The sequence below is a fragment of the Arachis duranensis genome, chromosome 3, assembly GCF_000817695.3.
Source record: "Arachis duranensis cultivar V14167 chromosome 3, aradu.V14167.gnm2.J7QH, whole genome shotgun sequence".
Taxonomy (NCBI): Eukaryota; Viridiplantae; Streptophyta; class Magnoliopsida; order Fabales; family Fabaceae; genus Arachis; species Arachis duranensis.
Window position 1 is genome coordinate 46036816 of NC_029774.3, and position 11922 is coordinate 46048737.

The following is an 11922-nucleotide window of genomic DNA, read 5'->3' on the forward strand; positions in this document are numbered from 1 at the left end:
ACAGATGATATCATCAGCCACTAGGGACAGGCATTCATCATATGCATACTATATGAATTGTTTGAGATTGCCTATTTGACTGCATATTACTTGCTAATTGTCTAAATGCCTTACTTGTTCCTAATTGTATATTTTTTTTTTGATATAACTGTGTTTGCTACTTTATACTCCTACTGGTGGTTGGGAGGTCTGAAGGAATTGGAAAGGGAAGTAATAGTTAGACTGAAGAATCTTTAATCAGATGCCCTTTATGGTTTAGCTTGTTGATAAGCTTTGATATTATTTGGAGGAAGTTCTAGGATTGCCTTTGGCTTTCCTCTATTATTATGTATTATATATGTGGAAGCTGTTACCATGCTGGGGACCTTTGGTTCTCACCCATGCGGATTTTGTGGTTTTTCAGATGCAGGACGTGAGGTTTCCCGCTAATGCATGCTGGAGACTTCTATATTTGCGAAGATCCTTTGTTCTCGGGGCTATGTTCTGTTTATATGTTTTGCTTAGACACTTTTATCTCCATTAAATAATACAAACTATGATGACTCCTCTTATGGGAGATTTTGGAGAATAGGTTTTATGTATTTGTGTCCCTTTGGGTTTCCTTTGGGGTTTTCCTTATTTTATCATATGTATATATTGCTATGCTCGGACCGGTTACCTTCGCAGCCGGATTTTGAGTCTTGATATTCCTGTTTTTGACACTCCTTTGTATATATATGATCACGCGTTGGTTATCCTTGTTCGTTACGTTATCGATCGGAGTGTTGCGCTTTCGAGTTGCGATTTTTGTTTACCCCTTTTTCTACAAAGGCTCCTAGTTATAATCAATCATTCATACTACTATACGTACTAAATTTTTATTTTAGAGGTCGTAATACCTTGCCATCTCTTAATTATGACTTAAGCATAAGACTCTGTATGGTAGGGTGTTACATATCTTCCTCTGAGTTTGCTGCCACTAACGCTGCCATAATTTGTCGCTTCTGTGCTAAGAATTTGGTGTCTTTTTTATAAGCTATTTGTTCATTGGTGGTGCTTGAGACTATTATTACTGGACGCTTTTGTAATGTTGTTAACCATTGATCAATAGCTGCTCTTCTTAGCAGATTTATACCACATTTGTTCCACCATTTTATTTTTACTACTCTTACCAATATTGTATGCTCGGACATTCTTCATATGCTGCAGAATCATATTCCCAAGTCATGATCCAACTTATTCCCATAGCTGCAATAAATGAAATGAATTTGTACTCTTGTAAGAATGGTGACTTGCTTTTAAAATATTCATATGCTAGGCTGGCTTCTTTTGGGAAGAAGGCTTCTATTGGTCCAAAATTCTGGAACCATCATTGAAACTATTTGAGAAACTGTAGTGATATCCCCTTTCTGAACCATATGAACCAAGAATGGGGACTTGGTGATAAGAATAAGATATGGTTCCAGGCTTCTTGGTAATCATAATAGGTATAGTTCTGAGGTTCAAATTTTAACGAGAAGCTTTTAGACTGATATGGGCGTACTTCCCACTCTTGTAGAGATAATATTTTCATGATTTTTATTTTTGAATAAATGGGTTGTTTAGTGTTGGGATCTCTATAATGGGTCAATTCAATTGATCCGGTGTCTACTAATATGAATTCATAGAATTTTTGGGTTTTTTGTGGTTAATAGGAATGTAATGGAAAGTATTTGGGAAGATAGTCTTGTATAGGGTTTTCCTATCTTTTTTGAACCACTCTTTTTTATGGTTAATATTCTAATAGGATTGGGTTTTTCTTAGAAAGAAAACTGTTCTTTCAAGGGTTGGGTGTTATAGATGTCAGATGGTGGTAATAATGTGAATTTGTTATTAGTAGTAATTAAAGAGTTCTTAGAAGGTGATGATGATGATGATGCTTTTACAACCTGTGACATAGTCATAGGTCTTAATGATAATGGTTTTGTTGATACAGGAGTAATAGGTAATTGTCTTTCTTTTATTTGGTCAAAAGGTTGACCATAATCTTCACCGGAGGCTAGTTTTTGATCCATTCTTTCCATGCAAAAATTCTCTAGTAAGAAAGTCAGGGAGTGAATTTAATTCTCCTTTTATATGTTCAATAGTAAAATCAAAACATGATAAAATAGCTTGCCATCTTGCAAATATTTATTTTGAAACCAGATTTTTGACATCATTTTTCAAAATGCTTGGGGCTGCTTTACAATCAGTTCTTATTATAAATGCTTTATTAAATAAATTTTCTTGAAATTTTGAAACACATAATACTATGGCAAGTATTTATTTTTTGACTGTTGAATAATTCTTTTGAGCTTGGTTCCAAATTCCCGAATGATATTTTATTATTTGTTCTTTTGAGCTATTAGGAGGTATTTGTTTAAGAATTCCTCCATATCCTACTTCTGATGCATCTGTTTCTACAATTAATTTAGCAAGTGGATTTAGTATACTTATACAAGGTATTTCCTTTATTGTGTTTTTTATTTTTATTATTATAGAATTCATTTCTTTTGTCCACGGAGGTGGATTTTTCCTTAACCTCTTATAAAGAGGTTCGCATGTGATTCGTATTCCAGGTAAGAATTTTGCTATATAATTTAAACATCCCAAAAATCTTTGTAATTGTTTTTTGTTAGTTATTTCATTTGGAAATTTATCTGCAAATTCAATGGCTCTTTTAAAAGGTACTATGGTTCCTTGATAAATTTCATAGCCTAAAAATCTTACTTTAATTATAAAAATTTTCATTTTCTTTTCTGATAAAACTAATCCTTGCTCTTTTATAATATTCATAAATTTTTCTAGATGATATATATGTTGGTTTATTCCTTTCGAATATACTAATACATCATCAAGATATACTATAGTAAATTCTATATGCGGATAAAATATATTATTCATTACATCCTGGAACTCATTTGGAGCATTTTTTAATCCTTGAGGCATCACATTCCATTCATAATGTCTAAAGGGTACTATAAAAGCTGTTTGATATCTATCTTTCTCTTTTACTGCAATCTGATAATATCCTGATTTCAAATCAAATTTTGAAAAGATATTTGCTTTATTTAATCTTTTAATTAAATCACTTTTATTTGGTAAGGAATACCTAATCCATTTTAATACATTGTTAAGAGGCTTATAATTGATAACTAATCTCGGAACACCTCTTTCTATTTCAGATGTTTTCATCACATAGAAGCATGTATAGCTCCAGGGTGATTTTGAAGGCCTTATTAGCCCCTTAACCAAATATTCTTGTATTTCTTTTTTACAATATTCTAGATACTCTTTGTTCATATGTATCGTTTTTGCCTTTGTTGGTATATTTTTCTCATTAAACCCATCTTCAGATGGTAAAGATATCTCTTGTAATTTTCTATGTTGAAAAGCTTTGGGGTTTAGGCTACATAATTCCTTCTTAATTTTTTCTTCATTTGCTTTTATTTTATTTTGTATTTCAGGAGTTTGTAATTGTTCTTCTATTCTTTTATATATAACTTCTTGGTTTAAATAGTTAATTTGTCTTGCCTTCCTTTCTATAACATTAATATTAATTTGGAGTGGTATGTTTTGTAAAATTTTCTCTTGGTTTAAATAATTAATTTGTTTTGTTTATTTTTCCATAATATTAACTTGGGTAGATAGATGTTGTAACATATTGAGTTCATGTTGTTTTGGTTTAGTGAGAAATTCAAAATGAACATGATGATTTGGAATGCGTACACAAGTTATTCCGTCAATGTCGACATTAAAGGGATATAGTAATATAGTAAAAGGATTTCCTAATATGACTTGATGAGATATATTTCTTGCCAAAAAGAAGGTAGTGGCAAAACACACCCGATATTTAGAAATTTTTGCTTTAGATAATTTATAGTCTATAGTTATTCTGTCATTTTCTGCTTTTAGAACTTTTTCTGTAGTTTTTTCATAATATTTTGTAGATATTAATCCTTCTTGTATACAATTGACATCAGCTCCTGAATCTACCATAGCTATGAAATCAAATTTTTCTTCTCCTACTATTAAGGTTATCGTAATGAACCATTTTTGGCTTACTAATAAAGTTAGTATATTTATGTAATTTTTTGTACCCAGGTTAATATAATTCTCGGGAATTATTATGTTACTAGTCTCTTCTGTTTTACTAACATTATTTTTCAAAGTTTGTTCTTGGATTTTTATTATGTTTTCTCCTTCTATTTTTAGTAATCTATAGTCCATATTAATATTTTGTTGTTTTAATTATGAAATTTCTCTTTTTAACTTTTTTATTTCTTCTTTAAGAGAATTAAGAGAGACTTCTTCTTGTGGATTTTTAAACCGATTATAATTTTCTTTTATTTCTATTGGTCTTATTTCCTGTTTACTTTCTTCTTTTTTTTAACTAGTTCAACTAATTGTTTATGAACTCATCTCTTAATGGGGTATCCTCTAACTTGTCAATTATTTTGACTAGTGTAGAAGTTTATTCTCTAGTCAAAATATTTATAGTTTTTTTCATAATTTCTACAATTACATAATCCTATTCCTAAACAATTATTCTTTTCGTCTTTTTCACTATTTTCTTCTGAGCTTTCTTCTTTTGACATAAGGTCTAATTGTTGTATAAAATAATCTTCAGTCTCAGAAAAGTTCTCATAAAGAATTTTTAAAGAATTAAGGGAATAATAAAATTATAAGAAAAGAAAGAATAAGATAGTAAACTTACATAGATGAATTTGTACTCTTATTGCTGATAAAGCTGATACAATTTTGAAGATGATTGCAAATATTTAGAGAATTTATGAAGTAGAAGTAGAGAAAGTGCAGAAGCTTTCAAGTTTTTGATGATTTGGGATGAATGAGGCCTTTGGTATTTATAGATCCCAAATAATTACTATTTGGCTACTATTTGCCGATAGTACTGTTTGTTTTTATTATTTGCTGACATTTACTATTTTGCCGACAGTTACTGTTTACTGTTATTATTTACCGACATTTACTGTTTGCTGTTATTTTTTACTGAGATAATTTTCTTTATGATTGGTCTTTTTACATTTATTTCATATACAATTATTTCTACATTTCAAATGGGTCTTGAGAGTCTTCATAGTAATGGGCCGGACTGGACTGGACCTCTTCTTTTTCTCCAAGAGGGACGACTGTATTGCTTGTAGAGAGCTTTGGATATCTTCCTCTGAGGTTGCTATTTGTCGCTTTTGTGCTAAGAATTGGATCTCTTTTTTATAAGCTATTTGTTCATTGGTGGTGCTTGAGGCTGTTATTACTGGACGCTTTTGTGATGTTGTTAACCATTGATCAATAGCTGATCTTCTTAGCAGATTTATATCATATTTGTTCCACTATTTCATTTTTACTACTCTTACCAAATATTGTATGCTTGGACATTCTTCATATGCTGCAGAATCATATTCCCAAGTCATGATCCAGCTTATTCCCATAGCTGCAATATAAATGAAATGAATTTATATTCTTGTAAGAATGATGACTTGCTTTTAAAATATTCATATGCTAGGCTGGCTTCTTTTGGGAAGAAGGTATCTGATAACATTTATAAAGAATTTTTTAACCAGATTTTTATTACAAATCTTCTTGATAAACTAAAAATTTTTATAGTTAAAACTTTGAAGTAGTAGTGAGAACTTTTAATACGTTGGTCAGCCCAGATCATGGTCCCGGTTGTAAGTCCTAAGTGAGGCAGTGAATCCATTGGTTAATGAGGGTGGTCCTGTAACTCACAAAATTCTAACCATAAAATGGCTAGTTTATTGAGAACGATGAGTAGTTTAAATCTAGGAAAAATTAATTCTTTAGTAGTAAAAACAGATAATGGTAAAGCATCCACCTCTGGGACTAAAAATGAATTAGAAATAGCTAAGTTAGAGGAAAGTTTTCATAATTGGAATATACCTATAATAAATAAAGATGAAGTATATAAAAGAGAAATTTCTGGGAAGAAAGAAATCATGAGATTCATATGTTAGAATACTGTAAACCAGGAACAAGTAGTAATAGGACTATTACCATTTTAGAAGAAGATAAACTAAAAGAACATAGTAGCAAAGGATACAATTTTATCCATATAGGATTAATAAAAGTAGAAATAAAACCTAACTTTAGAATAGGGATAAATCTTCCTATATTACTAACTTTAAGAGATACCAGATTTCAGAATTTTAGTGATTTATTAATAGGAATATTAGAAAGTAACTGTCATGATGGATCAGTTTTCTTCAATTGTTATCTGAATTATGCTATGAATTTAGCAAATGAATACACTTGGCAAGCATTAAAGTTGCAGGTACAATCTGATGAAAAAATTATAAATGAAAAGTATGATCCATTCGAAATAATCTATAGAATATATTATAAAATTACTAAGGTTAATTATAACTTCAAAGCATTAAAACAATCCTCAAAAGATGAAACGATAATTATGCATGCGAATCTAAAAAGATCTAATATACAAACCCCTAGAAGGTTAAGGCATGAGGAATTACGAGATAGAATACCTGGAGAATGGGTAATACCTGACGTTATTGAAAAGCCACAAATAGAAAATACTAGATTAAGAGAAATAATAAGAGAATGACCAGACATTAGAATTAGGATGAATAGATCCCAGTCACTAAGAGTTCCTAATAACATTGAAACTATTAGTCATAGAAATTCTATAGATAATTCATCAATAGGAAATATGGATAATATCATAGGAATTAATAATACAAGACCTCATATAGCCACTCTTGTATATAAATCACCGTCAGAATTTGGTGAAATGGAATCACAAGTTTTATCAGTAATTATTAAGGAATAACCATTTGAGATTGATAAAGAATAGATAAGACAAGATTTTAATGCTGATTATAATAAACCATTAAGAGATTGGTATTTTACCAACCATTCAGAAAATGAAGTTATTAGACTAAGAGAACTATTTTATGATTTTATAAAAGAAAATAGAATTAATTTACACTTCTTTGACTGGTACGTTAATTATTACTCTGAAAACAATAAGAAATTATGTCCTTTAACAAACTAACTGTTGTATGAAAAACAAGTTCAAGATTAGTAATAGAATCTAAATATCCTCCTAAAGAAACTATTAAAATACCGATTGAAAAAGAATTAGAAGTTGAAGCAACAACTAATAAAGATCGCAATGCACAAGGAAATATAGAAAAAAGAGATATTTAGAAATTAAATCAACAATTAAACTTTACTAATACCATATTAGATATAGTGAAAAATAAATTAGGAAGAATGGAAAATATGAAAAAAACCATTAAGGTAGAAAAACCTATAAAAAAACTTATATATAAGTTACAAACTTTAGATAATATTAGTTTAAAATCTAAAGTAGAAGCAGAAGTTGAAGAATTTAAAGAAAAACTTAGAAGTATTAGCTTGGGAAAAATGACAATTAATACATTAAAAAGAGAAGAAGAACTAGAAATAAATAACATATCTCATAAAAGGGATTATCCTAAAATAAGAAATTATTATTCTAAACCATCACCAGTAGATATAGGCTTAGAAGAAAGAACATAATTGGTACAAAATAGTTTCACAGGATCAGACTTAGTAGAATGGAATATAGATGGGTTAAGTGAACAAGTCATTTTAGATCAAATGTGTAATATGACTATGGCTGCAACTGCATATAAGATGAGAAAAGCTTTCGATAAAGAAGGAGCAATCATGATAACCCAAGGATTTACAAGACAATTAAAAGGATGGTGGGATAATTTTCTCAGCATCCAAGAAAAAGAATTAATTATTAATAGCATTAAGCAAGAAGATCAGTCACCAGATGCTACATCTACCTTAATATATACCATTATTAAAAATTTTGAAGGAGATCCAAGTACTTTTAAAGATAGGATAGAAATTCGATTAATGAATTTAAGATGTCCAACCATGTCTCATTATAGATGGTACAAAGATGTATTTATGTCAAAAGTTATGATAAGAGATGATGCATATGCACCTTTCTGGAAAGAGAGATTCGTACCAGTTTTACCAAAATTATTCTCTGAAAAAGTACTACAAAAACTACAAAAACTCATTAACCTTTGGACAATTGCATAATATAATAGTACAAACAGGCATAAAAGTATGCATAGATACCCAGATACAACAAAAAATAAAACAGGAATCTATCACGGAAAAAAGAGAACTTGGAACATTTTGTTATCAATATGGAATAACTCCCAAAAAAGCACATAGTGGTCAACATAAAGTAAAAAAGAAAAAATTCTATAAAAAATCCAAATATAATATAAATAAACCCCTTTATTATGAATAGAAACATTATAAAAAATTCTATAAACTCCTAAAGGAAAACCTAAATCTTCTAAGAAAAAACAAGTAACATATTGAAAATGTAAAAAACAAGGACATTGTGCTAATAAGTGTACAACAGAACAAAAAATAAATAAAAGAGAAAATAAAGAAATTAAACACGCTTTGACAGCCATATTAATCAACTCAGAATCAGAAGAAGAATCAATTTATGAGGACTCTTCTGAGACTGAAGATTATTTTATACAACAATTAGACCTTATGTCAGAAGAAGAAAGCTCAAAAGAAAATAGTGAAAAAGACGAAAAGAATAATTGTTTATGAATAGAATTATGTAATTGTAGAAATTGTGAAAAAACTGTAAATGTTTTTACTAGAGAACAAACTTCTACACTAGTCAAAATAATTGACAAGTTAGAGGATACCCCATTAAGAGATGAGTTCATAAAACAATTAGTTGAACAAGTTAAAAAAGAAGAAGAAAGTAAACAGGAAATAAGACCAATAGAAATAAAAGAAATTTATAATCGGTTTAAAAATCCACAAGAAGAAATCTCTCTTAATTCTCTTAAAGAAGAAATAAAAAAGTTAAAAAGAGAAATTTTAGAATTAAAACAATAAAATATTAATATGGACTATAGATTACTGAAAATAGAAGGAGAAAACATAAATATATCTCATTAAGTCATATTAGGAAATCCTTTTACTATATTACTATATCCCTTTAACGTCGACATCGACGGAATAACTTGTGTACGCATTCCAAATCATCCTGTTCATTTTGAATTTCCCACTAAACCAAAATAACATGAACTCAATATGTTACAACATCTATCTACCCAAGTTAATATTATGGAAAAAGAAACAAAACAAATTAATTGTTTAAACCAAGAGAAAACTTTACAACACCTACCACTCCAAATTAATGTTATAGAAAGGAAGACAAGACAAATTAACTATTTAAACCAAGAAGTTATATATAAAAGAATAGAAGAACAATTACAAACTCCTGAAATACAAAATAAAATAAAAGCAATTGAAGAAAAAATTAAGAAGGAATTATGAAGCCTAAACCCCAAAGCTTTTCAGCATAGAAAATTATATGAGATATCTTTACCATATGAAGATGGTTTTAATGAGAAAAATATACCAACAAAGGCAAAATCGATACATATGAACAAAGAGTATCTAGATTATTGTAAAAAAGAAATACAAGAATATTTGGATAAGGGGCTAATAAGGCCTTCAAAATCACCCTGGAGCTGTACAAGCTTCTATGTGATGAAAGCATTTGAAATAGAAAGAGGTACTCTGAGATTAGTTATCAATTATAAGCCTCTTAACAATGTATTAAAATGGATTAGGTATCCCTTACCAAATACAAGTGATTTAATTAAAAGATTAAATAAAGCAAATATCTTCTCAAAATTTAATTTGAAATCAGGATATTATCAGATTGTAGTAAAAGAGGAAGATAGATATAAAACAACTTTTATAGTACCCTTTGGACATTATGAATGGAATGTGATACCTCAAGGATTAAAAAATGCTCCAAGCGAGTTCCAGAAATCATGAATAATATATTTTATCCACATATAGAATTTACTATAGTATATCTTGATGATGTATTAGTATATTTGAAAGGAATAAACCAACATATATATCATCTAGAAAAATTTATGAATATTATAAAAGAACAAGGATTAGTTTTATCAGAAAAGAAAATGAAAATTTTTATAACTAAAGTAAGATTTTTAGGATATGAAATTTATCAAGGAACCATAGTACCTATTAAAAGAGTCATTAAATTTGCAGATAAATTTTCAAATGAAATAACTGACAAAAAATAATTACAAAGATTTTTGGGATGTTTAAATTATGTAGCAAAATTTTTACTTGGAATACAAGTCACATGTGAACCTCTTTATAAGAGTTTAAGGAAAAATCCACCTCCGTGGACAAAAGAAATGACTTCTATAATAATAAAAATAAAAACGCAATAAAGGAAATACCTTGTATAAGTATACTAAATCCACTGGCTAAATTAATTGTAGAAACAGATGCATCAGAATTAGAATATGGAGGAATTCTTAAAAAATATCTCCTAATAGCTCAAAAGAACAAATAGTAAAATATTATTCAGGAATTTGGAACCAGGCTCAAAAGAATTATCCAACAGTCAGAAAAGAAATACTTGCCATAGTATTATGCGTTTCAAAATTTCAAGAAGATTTATTTAATAAAACATTTATAATAAGAACTGATTGTAAAGCAGCCCCAAGCATTTTGAAAAATGATGTCAAAAATCTGGTTTCAAAACAAATATTTGCAAGATGGCAAGCTATTTTATCATGTTTAGATTTTACTATTGAACATATAAAAGGAGAATTAAATTCACTCATTGACTTTCTTACTAGAGAATTTTTGCAGGGAAAGAATGGATCAAAAACCAGCCTCCAATGAAGATTATGGGCAACCTTTTGACCAAATAAAAGAAAGACAATTACCTATTACTCCTGTATCAACAAAACCATTATAATTAAGACCTATTACCAAAATAAACCCAAAATATAGATAACAAAAACCTATTTCTCCAAAATAACCTTTAAGAGAAGCTAATACATCATATATATGAACAGTGGAGATAATAAGTATCTATGTAAGTACATATAAACAAAATAAAACCCCGAGAGATAAGAATCTTCGCTCAATCAGGAGCTTCCAGCATGCCTCAGCGAGTAGCCTCACGTCTTGCATTTGAAAACTACAAAATCTATATGGGTGAGAACCGGAGGTTCTCAGCATGGTAACAGTGCCCACATATCTAACATATAATGTCTTGAGAAAGCTGAAGGCAATCCTAGAACTTTCAACAGATAATAAAAGCTAATAAACATAGCTAATCCATGAAAAAGTAATAGGCAACTAGCTAAGGGTCTTCAATATATCTAGAACTCCCCTTTCCAACTCCTCCGAACCTCCGAACCGCCACCAGAACCAATTTTTACAATCACATTTATTACAGACAAGAAAATTCACAGATAGAAAGCATATAAAGTAGATAAACAATTAGCAAGTAATTATGCAGTCAATTAGGCATTCCAAAGGAAACACACCAAACAAACATATAGATGCATATGACGCATGCCTGTCCTAGTGGCTGATGAGTCTCATCTGTCGGTTATAAAGCCAACCCGACAAATCCTGGTAGCTAACCATTGGACTGTCCCTCTGTCGTGCATCCCCAACTTGAGTAACACACAATCATAATCATAATCAAGTAACACCCACACTGGTGTTTATCCATGGGAGCGAGCTCATCTAGAACTTTCATAGTGTCTGGCCACACTTATGACATAGGGTCAGCAGAGTATTGAGTCTCAACCTGGAGCACGTGGTGGCTAGCCACTGCTTTTACCCAGGGAAACTTGTATCTCAGATATTTGGAAGTGCAATAATCACATTATCAATCATCAATCATATACATATACATACTCAGCCATAATTCAATATTAATTCAGCCATTTAGCTCATAGTGTAATCTACAACTAGCCATAATTCATTATCACATACAGCCATTAGGCTCATATCATACACTGCACTTTCACCATC